The 17,239-nt window shown below is 36.1% G+C and overlaps 1 protein-coding gene and 1 long non-coding RNA gene across 5 annotated transcripts in view; one reads left to right on the top strand and one right to left on the bottom strand.

Moving 5' to 3' along the window:
- Positions 1–8,047, bottom strand: part of Pgant9 (polypeptide N-acetylgalactosaminyltransferase 9) — a 442,501-nt gene extending 434,454 nt beyond the window's left edge. For 3 of the 4 annotated variants that reach the window (XM_076364352.1, XM_076364362.1, XM_076364360.1), the window contains exon 1: positions 7,561–8,041. The gene's annotated coding sequence lies outside the window, so the exon portion shown is untranslated. Of the gene's footprint in view, positions 1–7,560 lie in introns of all 4 variants that reach the window. The other variant, XM_076364365.1, reaches the window with a different exon arrangement.
- A 213-nt stretch (positions 8,048–8,260) lies between these two features.
- LOC116428617 (uncharacterized) lies at positions 8,261–9,834 on the top strand. Its single transcript, XR_004235290.1, has 3 exons — positions 8,261–8,287; positions 9,586–9,666; positions 9,768–9,834. It is a non-coding gene; the product is annotated as an uncharacterized LOC116428617 (long non-coding RNA).
- The last annotated feature ends 7,405 nt before the right edge of the window (positions 9,835–17,239 follow it).

Below are 17,239 nucleotides of genomic sequence, written 5' to 3'. Positions count from 1 at the left end.
TAAAACAATCTTAAACATTCGTGTAACGAAAAATGAAAAATAAAACGTTAGTTAGGTTTAAGTTATCAGACAATAATTTCTATGTAATTCCTGTCTTTTTTAGAGTAATGGAAACCAGAAATTTTGTGAAGAATTCATTAAGGTTATATTCAAGTTTAAAACGTTGTAGTCTATTAAGTAAAATATGTTTAAACTATTGTTCCTGTTTTTCAACATAAATAGTTATTAAGTAAATTTTGTTGTATTGTCTTCTGTATTCAATGTATTGAATAAATAGGTGCAATGTATTTTATTATAATATTACTATGAATTATTTCGTATTTAATATTTTAAATATAGCTTGCTTTTTCAGAAAATCTTACAATCTTTTTTCATTTGCGAAACGGGAATATTTTCTTCGAGTAATAGAAATGCACGTATTTTCAGAACACGAACTGCACCGGTATATTCTCCGATCACGTCCGCAACTTCACGCGAAATGAATTCAAATTATCAAGTAAATAATGCGAGCCAACAGCATTGAAACTTGAAGTGTTTCTGCGACAGGAGAAGAGTCAATGAACGGCCGAAAGACGGAACAAAAAATTATTTCCGTACAATTGCTTCGATTTTATCTATATCGAGTAATAATCTTCGAAGTGTTATTAATCCTTTGCATTCGGAAGCTTTTTCGCTAGGTATATTCACCATCTTCTAACGAAATAATAATGATATGTTTTACAACTAACAGAAATATAAACAAGACTAAAACTACCGAACAGTTAAATTGACTTTTTAATCGTATATTCGTGAAACTAATACATATTACGATAATTATTTCAAAGATTTTTATATCTTATTTTATATATACATTAATGGCCATCAGTGTCAAATATGAATTCTGAATAACAAATTGTCCTGGTGATTAATACCTGTAACCAAAGACAACACTGTAACCCTCGTCAACCAACCTTGCGAAGATCTGGCTTCAGACTGTAACAACTTTGCCAGTACTAGTTCCTATAAATAGTTATTTATTTCTTCAAGTTTAGAATAACCAATGATTTATGATTATTCAAAAATATTACATAAGATACTATACATACTTACTATACTATTAACGATACTTGAGCATTAAAACATTACAGTCAAAGTTTTAAATAAATTCTAAACTTTATCAGTTTTATATATAATTCCTACATAATTCCATTAATCCATCTAATATTAGTTTAATCGAACAAAAGCTTATCAATCCACTTCCACATAAAAATCTACAATTCTTAAACAAATAATTCAAAGACGTATGCGTTTCAATAAAATCTAATTTTACTTAAATCGAACAAAAGCTTATCAATCCACTTCCACATAAAAATCTACAACTCTTAAACAAATAATTCAAACACGTATGCGTTTCAATAAAATCTAATTTTACTTAAATCGAACAAAAGCTTATCAATCCACTTCCACATAAAAATCTACAACTCTTAAACAAGCAATTCAAACATCTATGCGTTCCAATAAAATTTCGAAACAAATCGTAAAATAAAGAGAAAAAGGGATCTTCCAAATCAATAGCTCAAACGTTCGAATCTATTACCGATGGACTGACCATCGAAGAGCCGGGCTAGGAGCACGTTATAACGAAAGCTCGTTATAGGAAACGGGAGAGCGTGTAATCACCAGATCTTGGCTTACATTCGGACAATGCACCGTTTGTCACCAGATACCGAGGCGCATTCGTACAGCATGCTATTGGAATTCCAGGTGTTATCTTGCTAACGATCAAGCACGAGCACGCACTTGCACGTTCCGGGGTCGGAGATCAAAGTAAAGATTGTTGCATCGATTTTTCGCGACACGGAGAAACCGAACCACTGCATACTGTCTTGCGTTACCTATCCAGTTCGAATGAATCCGATTGCATAAGCACGTGAAGAGCACTGTGCGTATTGTTACCTTCAAAGTTCTATCGGTGAACAAAGGACACTTTCCAATATTAAGCTGGCAAAATAAGTGCTGCAATTTATTTCGTATATTCATAATGCCAATCATTGTTATAATAATTTTTAGCATTTGGTTGTGGTTGAATGCAGGAATAATGAAATAAATAAATAAAAAGGATACGATTATTTATAAAGCATGAGTTGGCTGACCTTCTGTAGTAAATTAACTTCAGAAATTGTGTTAAAATTTGATTTTATTTGCTCTATTAAGAGTAATGGAATCTCATATTAATTCGGGTAAAATAAATCTCATTATCAGTTTCGGTATCTGCAAATACCGAAGTCTTTTAATTTTAAACTACTTGGTACGGAATAAAAGAATTAAATGATCAGACATGCATAGAAACTTCTAAACAAGTTCCATACTACATTCGACCGTCATCAATATCATTGAACCAATCAGAAATAAATATCCAGCCTAGTTTAAATAGTCTAGACGATTTTTTCACGCGCAGCAACACGACCGAATTTTTTGCGCGCCGAGGCGCAAAGTCGAGCTTCGATTGATGAAATCCGATTAGCGATAGACGGTTCGCAAATGCACACATCGGAACACGATTGATTCGAAAATTCCATTGCGCGAACGATAGACGTGACTTAGCATAATGCTATTTAAATACGGAACACCACGAAATTTCGAAAAGTAATTAGCTTATATTATTTAGCATTGGAAACACTTCATTAGCAATGAAAAACGATCTGATGATCTGAACTCGAAAGAGTTAAGCGACATTGATATTTGATAAATTCTATTTGAATTATTCGTCGGGAGTCTGATGCAGTATTCTAGAGCAAGAAGTTAACATTAGAATTACCAGACGAGTCAAAACTACCCATTCCTAATTCCTCCATTTTACAAATAAATTGATTTACCGACATGCAAACTAAATAAAAAGTGTCGTCTTTCGTTTCATTCTTTTACCTTTGTACCGCAACTTGAAAGTACACCAACAATTCCATTAACACTTCTTTTATTTCGCAACTATTGATATCTTAGAGGCGTTAAATATCCGAAACGATTAGAAAAATAAATAATTTCACTTCGATACTACAATCAATACACGAAGAAACCGAAAAGATCTATTGTTACCATTTATATAAGAATTGCATATTAAAGATGTTAAACGCTCGGTAGTTCTACTATTAATTTTTGTTTCGGTGCAATAAAAACATTAGCTAAATAAGAAAGCTAGAGAACGTCTTAAAGGTAAAGGAAAATTGTATCACACGAGGACCTTTGCTTATGACTGACAGCTTAAGTGCTAATCAACTATCAATACATGTGTTTCAATTGATCAGAACGCAACCGTAAGTTTATGTTCGCAAAATTCATACTAAAAAAAGTACATATTCAGAGACGAAACGGTTAAAAATATACTTAAGCTTTTAATTATTTCTAGCACTGCATTACGTGCTGTTAGCCTATAGTTCGACGCCGAGGCAAATTTGAATACCGAAACCGTGTCCCTTTAAGATACAGCCGCTTTAACTCTTCCGCAGCCGGCAATTCTAGGGCACATAAACCTGGGAGCTGTGTCCAACGTCTAAAATCTAGAACTGTCGCTGAAACAGGCGTGTAAATACGGGAAGCTTACTTTAAAATATCACGCTCCTAACCGTTTCTAACTGGATAGAAACAAACTGCGAAGTAAATTAGAAATGTAGCAATCTATTAAGTATTCCTGTCGGCATCACCCAGCATCGAACGTGATGAGAAACGGCACTGTAACATCGACAACAAATGTGTTCCACCGTAACTGAGCCAATCAATAAGTTTAACTTGATGGAAGGAAGACACGAATTCCATTGAGAGGAATTATAAATGCTTCCGAACAGCGCATCACCTCGTGCATCTGCTGAAAATTGCAGCGGATTTGAATCTATGAATGCTTGACTGTTGCTTCTAGAGTTTAATTTACAGTCATAAAATCCCTGAAGTTAATTAACCTTCGACGCGAACATCCTAATCATTTTTCTTATAAATAATAAGAAATGAAACTGAATTGTGCATAAAAAACTGCATACAGAACTATGATTGACACAAAACTGATTATATAACCGTTAAAACTCCTGTATTTTCGTAACAGACAGATGTAACGTTTTAAGATTCAAATGATATTGTTCGACGACACCTTTTTCTGACCTTTGAGAGACAGAAAATCATTTATATTTTTATCAAAATTAGAATTTAACGTTATTATACTGTATTATTCTCTAATTCTAAGGCTTGTTTGTATTTTCTTTAGAAATAATAATTATTAATAGTATTAATGTATACTGATGTTAACGTGTGTATGATACAATTCCATAGATAGACAAATGAAACTATAATTTAATCAATCTGCGCAGGACACCCTGTATACAGGGCAAGAAAGTAAATCAATGTCGAGAAGCTTAATTTTCACTACGGCACGTACCACGGCAACATGCGGAACGGAAGGTCAATCATGTGTCAGTTCGATAGATTTGAAGAGGCTTTGAATATTCCCCCTAATAAGAGGTTAGGTTAAGTTTTGGTAGGGTTCTCAGCCTCTGTAATTATCAGGAAATGTACTCTAATTGTATAGAAATTGCCTATGATTATAAAAGAGACAAAGCAATAACTTACGTGCAATGATCAGACAAAGCAATAACTTACGTGTCAAGGCAAAGAGACCACACAGTGTTAGTGTCAAGGGGAAAAGCACATACGTTCCTTTTAACCAGTTAACTGTGGAATTTAATTTGAAAAATTTCTCATTGTGCTCGCAATAAGATCAAATAGTAAAGCGTATACTCATCAGACGCGGAGCAAATGCATCTATAATATATTCTAACGAAAAACTAAAGCAAAACAAAGAAGAACTACACATTCATCTGGAGAAATAAATAATTTATCTTTGAAAAAATTAGTACCATTTTGCGTTTTAAGGTGACGTATATACTCGTCAAACACAGTTAACTGGTGGATGAAGAAAATATTTAATTCACGTTTTAACCATTTACACTCGTATAATCTCTAGTCAAGTTTCGTAAAAAAATGTATTTTACCTTTATAATATAATTCTTATAATAATTATTCTTACAAAGATTAATAAACCTTTTACTAAGAAAAATTAACTTCCTCCAGGTAACCAAGCCTACAAATGAGACCAGAAAGTTGAAACTCTGAATCACTGTTCTCGATCTTGCGATAAAATCTCGAACACGTTCAAATCGCTGAAACAATTAGTCACTGAACACTTTAGTACGTGTTAAGAGGTAATGTTTGATGATAAAATCTCTGCATTAATTTTCAGACCTAAAACTGTCGAAACCCTCCAATTGATCATAGTTCAAATTGCCATATACACATACCAGTTTTACGAATAAACCATTTACACATCTGTAACCATTAAAAATGATTATCAATGGACATTACGTTAACACTATAATTATTACATTTACAACAAAGTACATAAAACAGTTAATTTCTTTTATATCAACATTATATTCCTATCACTTCGAATAATCAGAATAAATACTCCAAAAAAATTAATGTTCATAATCGTTGGTTATTTTTCTTCATATTGCCGAATCAATTTTCACTCTCATTATCCTCGTCTCCTTCCAAGATTAATATATACGATTTTTAATCTGGTCTACACCTGTTTAAGTAGGTCGCGCGTAGCGTGCCTCATCATTCGAGTGGTAAACTGGGTTATTCGATGGCGAATGGGCTGTGACACCCCGTTAAAGAATACTTGATCCACCACCTTTCGTTCTTCATGACGAACGACGGATTAAAAGAGAGTTGAAACGACGAGGTCGACCGTCAATTTCGGGAAAACTTTAATTCGAACAATTAGACCGTAACCTTGGACACGGTTTACCGTCCCCATTGGCTGCGTGCTACGAGCGTGTCTGCTATTCTCGCTACTGGCAGACGCCAAACGTAAACAAAATCAACGATAACGACATACGATGGTCGCTACAACGACCAAGATACGACGAACCCAGAGCACCAAAATCGGAGTTGGATAAAATACCATTTGATTATATTACATTTTAGAAGTAATAATTAAAACGCAAGTTTCAATCGATTTCAATAATTTTAATGAAGTACAACACCTGTAATTATTAATTAGAACTCACCGTAATCACTTCGATTTGAATTATATAATAACTTGATAACTGATATATAATTGATATAATAACTTAATAACGACGATCAACGAAACTAATTGCAAAAGATAATTTATGGAATCAACTGTTATATTTGAATAAAGCAGATTATATTTTATTCAATTATGCTTGGAATCTAATTATTCTTTTAACCACTATTGCAGAGCAATTTTGAATTTGGAGGGTATAATAAATTTAATTAACATCGATGCGGATTATGGATACATGTTTGAGTTTAAAAGAATATTAAATAATGCCTATATAATTTGAAACTTGAGGAAATTGAGGTAATCTTGTGCAGGTAAGTGATGTTTGTAGGGACTTTGCGAAGATATAGATTTTTATAAGATGTAACTTTTGATACTTTGCAGTGTAATGAGTTCCTGATTTGTATCCTTTGTATACGGAACCAAAATGTTCATAGTATTTGAAGTTTTAATATTCGACATTTTTTATAGAAATGTTCGTTATGTGAAAAGTATTCAAAGAATGAAGAGCAAGAGAAATTGCAAAATATTCTGACAGGAACAGAAAAGAATTGGCACTGCAATGGAAATACACATAGTCACTCAGTGATTCGCGAAAGGGTTGAAACACGTGAGTGTGCAAAACAGAAGGGAACAAGTATTTCAATAAAATGTCATGTACCTTTAAATTCTTCGGATTCTCAGAAAACTCTGCTTCGAAAAATGCTACCAATCTTTCATTTTAGAATTCTTACGAGTTTCGCATACCCTTGAACTCCGCAGTAACCGAATTAAAGGTAAATGTCAAGGATTCTCCGACATAAAGTCACAGAAGTTAATCCCTCGTTTTATAATGCCGAGCCAGACACGTGGCGAAGACATTTAATTGAATTTAATCAATAAAGGTGCACTTCAAGTTCGTAGCAAGAAAAATACCATTTTGCATTTACAAATATTAAACTATTATCAGCTTAAGTATTTACGCGATTTACTTTCTTGTTACAAAAACTCAGAAAACAAGATGTTAAAAAACAAGTCCACAGAAACGTCCCTGCAAACCTAAAGTTTACCTTAAACTCCACAGTGACAACAAAACGTCAAAGACACACCAACACACAATCACAAAAACCAAAGAAACACAGACTCCCCAAGTACCTAAAAGATTCCTCCCTACGCAGTAACTTCCACCCCAAACATCACACTAACCCAATAAAAATCAAATATAAGAAGCACCCCAACGCACAACCACAAAAACCAACAAACCACCCCAACATTCCCCAGGACCATCCTCAATAAAAACCCCTAAAATCCACCAGCACACCTCAAGCCCCGAAAAAACCAGCTCAACGGCTAATTTCACTACGTTACACAAGGGGTTGAAACCGTGACGATCGCACTTATCGCTCCACGAGAAACGCCACGAGGTCAAGCGTGCAACGCAGTGCGCCTTGTCAGGGGGATCGACTTACCTAGCAGTTAATCGGCCAGGGGGAACGTCCTCGCGGTAATATCTCCGTTACCATTCACACACTTCCGCGCACTGGACACACGCGAAGAACGCCGGTTGCAACCCCGCCGAAACCAGGTTCACCGGGGAGTGCAAACGATTCCGTACCGCACCAAAAAAATTAAAAAAAAAAGGAAGTATAAAAGCTGCGAGCTGTCGAACCAATGCGACCCGTTTTCTTCGTGTTCCGAAAGGAACGCACACAGTAGGGAGACGCGCGTGAAGGGTAAACGTCGAACGAGGGAGGTGAAGCGAGAGGGGATTACGCGACAGAACGGTTGACAGTGGTGTCAAGTTCACGCGGATCGCGAACAAGAAATATCGCACGACACCCTCGATACTCGCGCGCCGAGAGACCGGCTTCGACTGTCGAGCGATGCCTGACTCGACCCGCTGGTCGCCACCGCTGTCAACGACACGCGGACCACGCACCCTCTCTCGCGTCTACGAGCCTCTCTCTTTCTCTCTCTCTCTCTCCTCTCGCTTGATTCTACCCCCTCCCGCAGCAACTCGTATCGTTGGGTCGCGACTACGCTATCTTTTCCCCCTGAAACCGACGTGGCGCCCCTCCACCCACGCCGTTCACCGCCGACGCGAACCCTCGCGAGCCGGCTACCGTCGAATCAACGCGCATGCGACCGTCTTCCGTTCCGCGGGAGGAACGAATTTCGAGCGTGTCGGGATGCGCGGTGAGTTGTAATTGAAATCATGTGGGATTAACTGAAGAGTTAACACTAGGCTTACCGAGCCAGTCACTTTGACGCGTATTGAATTTTATAAACGTTGTGTGGCAAATTATCGAGGCGATTTTCATTGCAATTACACGGGTCTTCATTGTCTGTCTTTAACCTTTCGTGGACGAAGATTCTTTGAAATATACGAAACCTTCGGCAGATGAAATTAAATTATGTGTTAATTGATTAATTAGTAGGAAAAGCTGTTCGATCTTGCTGTTCGAGTAGTTAGCCCTTTGCACTCGGGAGGTGACTCGCAGTCAACACTTGATTTGACGCTTTGACGATTTAAATGGACGAACATCAATTTTTCTAGAACTATAGAACAAGTTGCAGGGTAGACGTCTAATAAATCTAGTGTTCAGCAGACGAGATTGTTTTCCAATTCTAACGTTTGTTTTTATGAAATACTGAATTATGCATCGGAGTCTTGATTAGATTGCGCTGGAAATTAATTCAGGGATTTGGTAAAGTCTGGCGTGAGGAATTTGGTTTTCATCTGTTTTACGGAGATGTGTAGTTTTGTTTATTAACACTGGAACTACCGATAATGTGATTGGTATGTAATTCTTATGAAAATTAGGATAATAGATTTTTGTTTATTTCTAAAATCACTCATTATAATATGAAAGTGCAGCTATTGATTTGTAAAATAATTTTGGATATTTGATACTCTTATGATAGAATTGCGAAATAAGAAAACTGAAACCAAACATTTTATCTGATTCGGTAGCTCTAGTGTTAATCATTTTGTATAGAGTGATACATTTCAAAAGAATCTAGTATGTGTAATGTAACAAAACTATCGATATTCTTTTATTTTAACATATTATAATAAATTATTCTTCTATAGCTCTTATAGCAATAATGTTTACTGGGAAATTACTAAAGAAACTAATTCAGTAATAGCTAAACTGAAACATAAAATTTCTCTAAAGAAATTATAGTTTCTAAATAAAAATATTCAATTGATCTTCAAACAGTACACTCCAGAAGTCGAATGCTCAATTTTTAATTATTAATATTTCTAAGATGCAACCTTAACTTCCAACAAAAAAAATAATTCTCCAAAATGAATTTCAACGAAGAACATCCACTCTTTCGATTTCGTGTTCTATATTTTTTGGTACACCCAGTGTATACATCTGACGCGACTCAAAGTGACTGCTGACCCATCACAAGTGACACACTGCGGGAACAGTTGTTCGGTCTTTCTTGACCCTGTTCAGGTTTTTTTCTCTCCGTTGAGCCAGGTCGCGCACGCCAGATGTTTGCCGAAGAACGAGCCGGAGAATTTCTATCGGAATGACGTTCCGCGGCAGCGATCGTTTGAGGTAGATCGTACGGTTAACGGTGTGGCAATAAGCGTAGCGGAGCCTTAACAATCTGAGTGTTACGTCAGTCATATATGGGTGACACGGTTTTTGGTTCGCAGCTAACAAGTCATTTTTCCGGTGCGGTATTGGATAAAGCGAATGTAATTGGAGTGTACGAGATTCAAGGAGGTTAAATGAATAACTGCCGTGATAAGTAGACTGCACGCCTGCACTCGGAGAAAACAATAAAATAAGGAACTTCGGACGCAGAGAAGCATTTGTGTCCCTTGCTTGATCAATGAAGACACTTCGTGGAAGAAACATGTTTCTACTTAACGCCAGATTTACGGATATTTACAGTATAGTTTGTCCTATTGTTCTTAGAAAGATTGATATTCGTTTATTTAGATTTTAGAAATTAGAGGGTTAAAAGTAAACAATTGGTATATATTTGTGTAACTGTCAAATTGATCCAAATGTTTACCAAATAATATTTATAAAATTCAATGTGAGTCAAATTGACTCGTTCCGCAAATCTAGTGTTAATGGCACTGGGAATTTTTAAGGGAATAACAGATAATTTGTAGAAACAGTAAATAAATAGAAATATACTTCTTTTATTATAAGTTTTACTTCTTACTTTTTTAGATTCTCGCGATGACTCTCATTATATCTTTTCATGGAAATCTCAGAATGCAAATGAAGTATATAAAAGTTTGAATATTTTGTTGGGTAGTCATTTTAATAAACCATTAGCTCCTAATATAATTCCATCAGAACGAAGGCAATAAATTAACTTACGTTGAAACTGTTTTAATTGTACAAATATGATAGCTCGAGATCTACAGTTCTCCAAGCTTATTTTTATCATAGAAAACAAATAAATGGTCTCAACGTAAAAATGCACAATAAACGGATAGTAAGTTAACGGCATCCGGAAAACTCAGAATCACGCAAACGCGTCAGTCATAACGAGATAATTTTAGTTTTTTAGAGAATTCCAGTTGCAATCTACATGTGTGTTTCTATCGCAACTCGAATCAGCGCTGACCATCAAAATGTCACTGACAGTTTGCTCTTGTCCCATCGTGCATACAAAATGAGCGAGGTTACATAATACCTGACCTTGTTTCTTCGTACAGAAGCCTCCCCTGCCACCTCGACTGCTATTAATCTTCACGATAAACCAATTACCTTCGAGAAAGACCGGTCGAACTGTAATCCGCTTAAGAATTTCTGCATTCGTTCTCGCGGCTAATTCATCTCGTATTTTCCACATTTACTTAATTCTCGGGAAATTAGTAAGCATTTAAAAGGGAACAAGGTATATTGCGCAGAAGTTATGAATGGATATTTTCAACGAAAATGAGGATGGCTGTGATAGCATAAAGTATTATTTAATATTGATACTACTACTTTCTTTATTGAATAATTGTATTTATCAAAAAGAGAAAAACTTCTACTAAGTCTTGAAATAAAATTCTCCCAGATTTAGGTAATTATTAACAATACCGTGAAACATGAAGTTTCAAAACAAGGAATTTGATTATTGTATTATACGAGAATTATTTGTTGCAAATCAATGTTCGTAAATTATCTTCTGAAAAATCGTAATAAATGATAAATTACACAACAGATGAGGATCTTTACAAAGTAAAACAAGATGCCTGCAAACTATTAAAGAAAAATTCTAGTTATTTTTTTCATTTTTCTTACTACAATTCACTATTTTATCTCTTTAACAATTATTGTATAAAAATTCATGCTCTAAAGTCGAATAATAACATGAACTTGCCATCCAATAACCAAGACATTTCTGACATTATTAAATTCAACGCTTGTAATTTTATTTTAACATCTTCCCGCCATTTTGATCTTTGATTCAGCCATACAAAATCAAAAATATACCTTCAACTTACCTAAACAATCCATATTGTCAACCCTTTGCAAACGAGAATATTTTAAACTTACGAAAACTTGATCGCAAAAAAAAACTGAATTTATTCATTCGCAGTTTCCGAATTTAGGTATCACAACTCGAAATCATTATGGCGACATTCGTTCGCCGAGGGTCAACGATAACCCGCAGAGAACACATTTAATCAGAATTCTCCTTATTTCAGTGTCGTGCACCCTCGTAACTTGCAACCCTGTTTCCACACGTTTCCTTACACTTTATACATCAAGGTGGAAAGGAGACAAGGTTGTCGAGTGTCTCGGGGGACGGTTAGCCATCTGTGTTTCCGTGACGAAAGAAATCGAGCCATTACGAGCGAGTCGTTCCGCAGATTTAAATTCTAATTCGAGGTCGGCGACGGTAGGGCTCGGTTAAGTTCGCCAAGCGAGGCGAACTAATGCCCCCGCCCAGCGAGGCCCCCGAAGGAATTTGTAAATTCGACGGTGGAAGTTTTAATCGTCCATCAGGGAAGAAACGAGCAGCACGAACTTTTCGCATAATAATTCTTTCCTAGGTTTCCCGCGATGGGCCCGCGCGCTACGTCGACCGGGAAAATGAGGAGGAACGATTTTCGCGAGGGAACGAATATTTCCTGCAACTACGGATACCCCGCGAAGTAACCCTTCAACTATATTTCCTTTTTATTATTCGCGATTCGACTTAACGCCTGGTTAAATATCTTCAACTTTTAACCGACGCTTGGGACGATCATTTCTCGGTAAGTGGAGATTTAGAGGATACTTCGATGCAGTTTTTAACTTCTTTTAATGGGAGTCGTAATTGTGAATAGTCAAATGTAGAAAAAGATTCATTTTGAGGAAATATTGTCTTCGCGTGTCTCTTTATTACAATCGTAGAATACTTTTAGTATATTTATTTTATAGTGACAATGGTAAAGATTTTCAGATGAATCGAAGTGAGATTGAAATGTGAATAGATCGACCCCTAAGTAATCAACGCAAACGTGGTTAATCCTTTGGTTACAACATTTTGCGTCAGCACGTATTCGCAGCATAAACAATCTTATCAAATTTCCACAAGAACACAAGTGCAGAAGAAAATACATAAACAAACATCCAGGTACATAACAACCCACCCAAGAATTAAACAAACCTTCACCAGTTTCAAAGTGCACATTCAACAATCACAAAACCAAGCTAACCTGCAATCCCCAAAGAAAGCACCCCGCTTTTCAACGCGAATTCCCAAAAAACATCCCCTTAAATCGAAGAAATCGATTCGACCTTGTGCCTCATCCATACGTAAACAGTAATCCCTAAAAAAAGGCTGCGTCGCATGTTGTACGAGGGGCGACAGGGAGATTCTTTCAAAATTTAAATGGTCGTCGTCTGCGCAGATTCTCGGGGAATCACAGGGATCCGTGCTGGATTTGAGTGTCGATCAAATCTGACGCCGAGGCGGTCGTTTAAATTTCACGAGACCCGTTGCTGCGCGAGATAGCTTCCTCCGGCGAGTCCGAGCCGCTTCGGGGTCCAGTTTTTACGAAGCGGATGCTTACGTCTTCGGCTCGTTGACGACTCGCGTCCCGTCTTCTAGTCGTATCCGAGGTCGCGGGTTCAGTGGCCGGTTGCAGGGTTAACCTGGCCAGGACTATTTCTCCGGGGATCGAGCGCCTGGCGTTTTTACGAGCGACCACAACGCGCGACACATACCGTTGACTGATGCGTTGGATGACCAATCCACGTTATCTACCACGCGCCGCGTTGACCTAATGATTCACTGTTTTCGGGCATCTGCAGCTTGTCTGGCCAGAACGGGGAAATTGAGGGGAACACAGTTTACCCTCTCCTTGGTGTAACCCTGACTTCTGCGGCGGTTGCGGAGGTTGTTGGAGGATGTCTGCTGACGAGAAATGAGGTAGTGGAAGGGATAAGACAGAGTGGGGACATGAAACTGCTTGGTTGCTTTCTGGCTTCACTCTCTCCAGCAGAGCCACCTACAAAGTCTGAGTCACGACAATTAGAGTTCATCTCTGAAGGCCTTCATACTGTCCACAGACGATATCTTTTCATTTCTCCATTGAGCTGAAGGAGCAAGTACGGAAAGGACCGGGATTATTCGATTATAGTTTGACAAAGTCGGAGAATGAATATAATGAGAAGTGAGAGAATCCTGCGAGCATCGAGGGTTGAGGCGTGAGACTTCAAAATACCGCACGCATCAGATATAAACATACAATAAAGGAAATATCAGTTTCATTAATTTCGATCTTACTTTCTCAAGTAGTGCCAGTGGATTGCAGCTATAAACGATGAGTTTGAGTTTTCCGAAGTTTCGTGATACATGTTGCATTCAAACAAAAAGTAGAAAAGGCTCAATCTATCGCTGCGTGTTCCCGCGTGTTTTGGGCCCTAAGGTTTAGTCATCCTCGTCCTTTTTCTTGGATATTTTAAGATAGAAGCGGCCGAATTGCAAGCAGCATAGAGCATTCGAATTCTGAACCTAGCACCGAAACTCTGTTGAACTCGCTACTCCGCAAGCTTTATGTTTACGTCGTCTACAGTAATAATGCGAAAAATAATGTATTGTATAATATTTACTCATGCGACTTCAGTATTGAAATATGTTTATATTTTCGCTTGTCGATCTTTTCACCCGGTATGCAATAGATGATTTGGTGTCTAACTGGATGGCGAAAGGGCGAAAATGGTCTTTCGCTTTGTGGTTTGTTTATAGTTTTAATTGTTTATGCGTCAATAGGTTGGCGAATAGCAAATTAGTATTGTAAATAAAATGAGTACTGACCAATTGGGCGCAGGTTCCTCAGCCTAGCCATGAAGTAGATAATCTCACCATAAAACTATTGGGGGATGATTCAACGTCCACCTGGATGGCAAAAATCAAGGGAGATTATTCACTGTGTTATTTGTTTATGGTTTTAATTGTTTACGCGTAACCAGATTGGCGAATAGGAAATTAGCATGGCGAATGAAATGAGTACTGACCAATCAAACCCACATTCCTCAGCCTAGTCATCAAGTAATCTTACAATGCTATTATAAGGGGGAGGTTTACTAATAATTTTAATTTTCTACTGAGTAATCTGAAAATTGTCCATGCTTGGAGAATTAAAATAAAATCATTGAATGATCTTCAAGAAAAGAATTACGTAGATTGTCAAGAGATTATATCTACGGTATTTAATGTTCGTCAAACTAATTCCATGAAACTAATGTTGAAATATTATTTTATCTGGATTGTAAGCTTTTGTTATTTTAAGTCACGTTTGAAATATATTCTCGGTAAACTTTACTCAACTCTGAGAATAATCCTCTCGCGATCAGAGAAAATAATAAATTTCAAATATATTACTGTTATTAATAGCCGGCGCCGACAGATGTTGACGTCAGCCTTCGAAGACATGCATTATTTACGAATGGGACAGGAATTCTCCTAATGAACGTTATGAAACTCTTATAAGAATCACAGCACAGTGGATTTCATTAGATTTTTTCGTGTGTGGCAATTGTTTCTAAGATAATGTAAAATTATTCGTGACTGTTTATCCACCGTAGAAACTCGAACTCGTTAACTGCGGAGGGTCTAGATAAGTGGCCGCAACAATGTATAAATCGACGATTATCTGTCTCCCACTCAGCGTGTAAGCGAGCCTGGGTAAACGTAAACAAGATGGAGTCATATTTCGCACGGCGCTCGACACTTCAAACGCGTGCCGCGCGAGTGTCGGTGTACCAATTACCGTCGCAAAGTGGAAACTCCTTACTTTTGAGTAGAATCTTTATACGAATTTTACTCAGAGATTGGTGAAACCTTCCCGATCAATGTATATCTAGAAATATCATTTTTCAAATACCTATTAACGCTTATGTCAATTTTAAAAAATTATAAGACTTGAAGTAATGTTACATTGATTTGAAAATTGAGTAAAGTTACAGTGATTTACTTTGAAGCATGAAAATACAATAGAAAATAATATAATTCATTAGATAAGATACAAAGAAGATTACCGGATTAACATTTCTTAATTTAAGTATTAATTAATATTATTAGGCATCTTTTATTATTTTCATGTTATTCCCAGCTACAATTATTACATGCAATTCATTTCTCTAGATAGAAATCACTGCAATCCTTTATTTTATAATTTTTTCTTGACTAATTTCAAAACAGTTATTTAACGATTAATAATTTCCTAGCACAAAAAGTAATTACTCGTTGCATTAAAATTATTCAAAACGAATGTTCATTTTGACAGTTAGTTGACTATAAAATTTATTTAAAAATTTTAATATAAGTTAAGTATTCATAAAGATAAAACAACCCTCTTCTTTAATTGATTTTGTTTCAACAGAATAACATTCGTGTTCATTAAATTAAATGCCGAAACCTTTGCCGTGAATCTGGCTTGAATTTATAAAGGTAGGGAGTTCAATTATTTATAATACAAATCAAATGGCAACTTAATTAACAGAAAAAATTTTCATTTAAAGGTTAAACTGTTCTTGATCGCTTCGAGATCGTTTTTATGGTATCGTTTAAAGGACGGTAAGAATAAATTGGATTCACTTACAATTAGCAAGAATAACGGGATCAGAACATTTCGAAGCACATTATACGGACTGAGGGCCATTACACACGTCTGTAATTAACGCTGATTATTATTCAAGAACCGTGTTGCCCTATCGAAATTCGTTCTGTGCGACTTGTCGGTGGATAGCTGCCACTTAAAATGCATGACATCTCCTGGCCGAACGACATTGAAAGTGTTTCAAGAATGTACATTACGTATACACCGAAAATTTGGCATTATCGGAGATCCTATCATTTCGACGTTAAAATAAATAAATTATTTGGGCAAGAATGTCCACGGAAATTATTTAATATGTATCGCATTCACCGAGTTCTCTTGAACTTTAGAAGGAAATTTCACAACAATTTTCTCTTTATCGAGTTAAAGTTTTTGAAATCGTGAAAAACAAATGCATTGAAAGGAATAACGAGATTTTGTATTCACTTAACGAAATACAGAATGTAAGAATTAAATAATATTTTTACTTCGATAAACTGGTGTGCCTTAAATAGATTATATTTTACTATGTTTTTATTTGGAACGGTTGAACTCGAAACAAAATTGTTTATAGATAATTTGTTTCGTGTTGATGTATTTTAGAAATGGTTTTAAGTAGGTTTATTAGCATTATTTTTAAAAAAACAATATATTATGCAGTTTTAAATATGAAAATCTGTAAAAGTTTTCGTGTTACTGCATTATTAACACTTCATATCAGAATATAATCCCCATCTGGAGGATTATCGGGATAATCATTTAACATTGATATGTACGTGCACGCTTTGCACGGTTCAACAATCAGTTCGGTAGTTCATCCCATAATAATTCATTAATTGCTAGCTTTCTTTGGAAAGTTCCCGAATTTCCATATCAATAAATAAGTAAAGTGCGAATTACTGAAACATATGAATTGTAAATGACACCTCATTAGATAGAGCATTAACGTTCTGAACACAATGTTAATATATTCAACGAAACAAACTCATAGAACCTAAAAGTACATTATCACAAAACTAGAAAAAAATCTACTATCTAACACATTTCAAAACAACAAAATCAAAGATACTTAATAATCAGACTGA

Source organism: Nomia melanderi, chromosome 1, assembly GCF_051020985.1.
Source record: "Nomia melanderi isolate GNS246 chromosome 1, iyNomMela1, whole genome shotgun sequence".
NCBI classification, from domain to species: Eukaryota; Metazoa; Arthropoda; class Insecta; order Hymenoptera; family Halictidae; genus Nomia; species Nomia melanderi.
The sequence above is the reverse complement of the archived record's forward strand: the minus strand, read 5'-3'. Positions and strand labels throughout refer to the sequence as shown.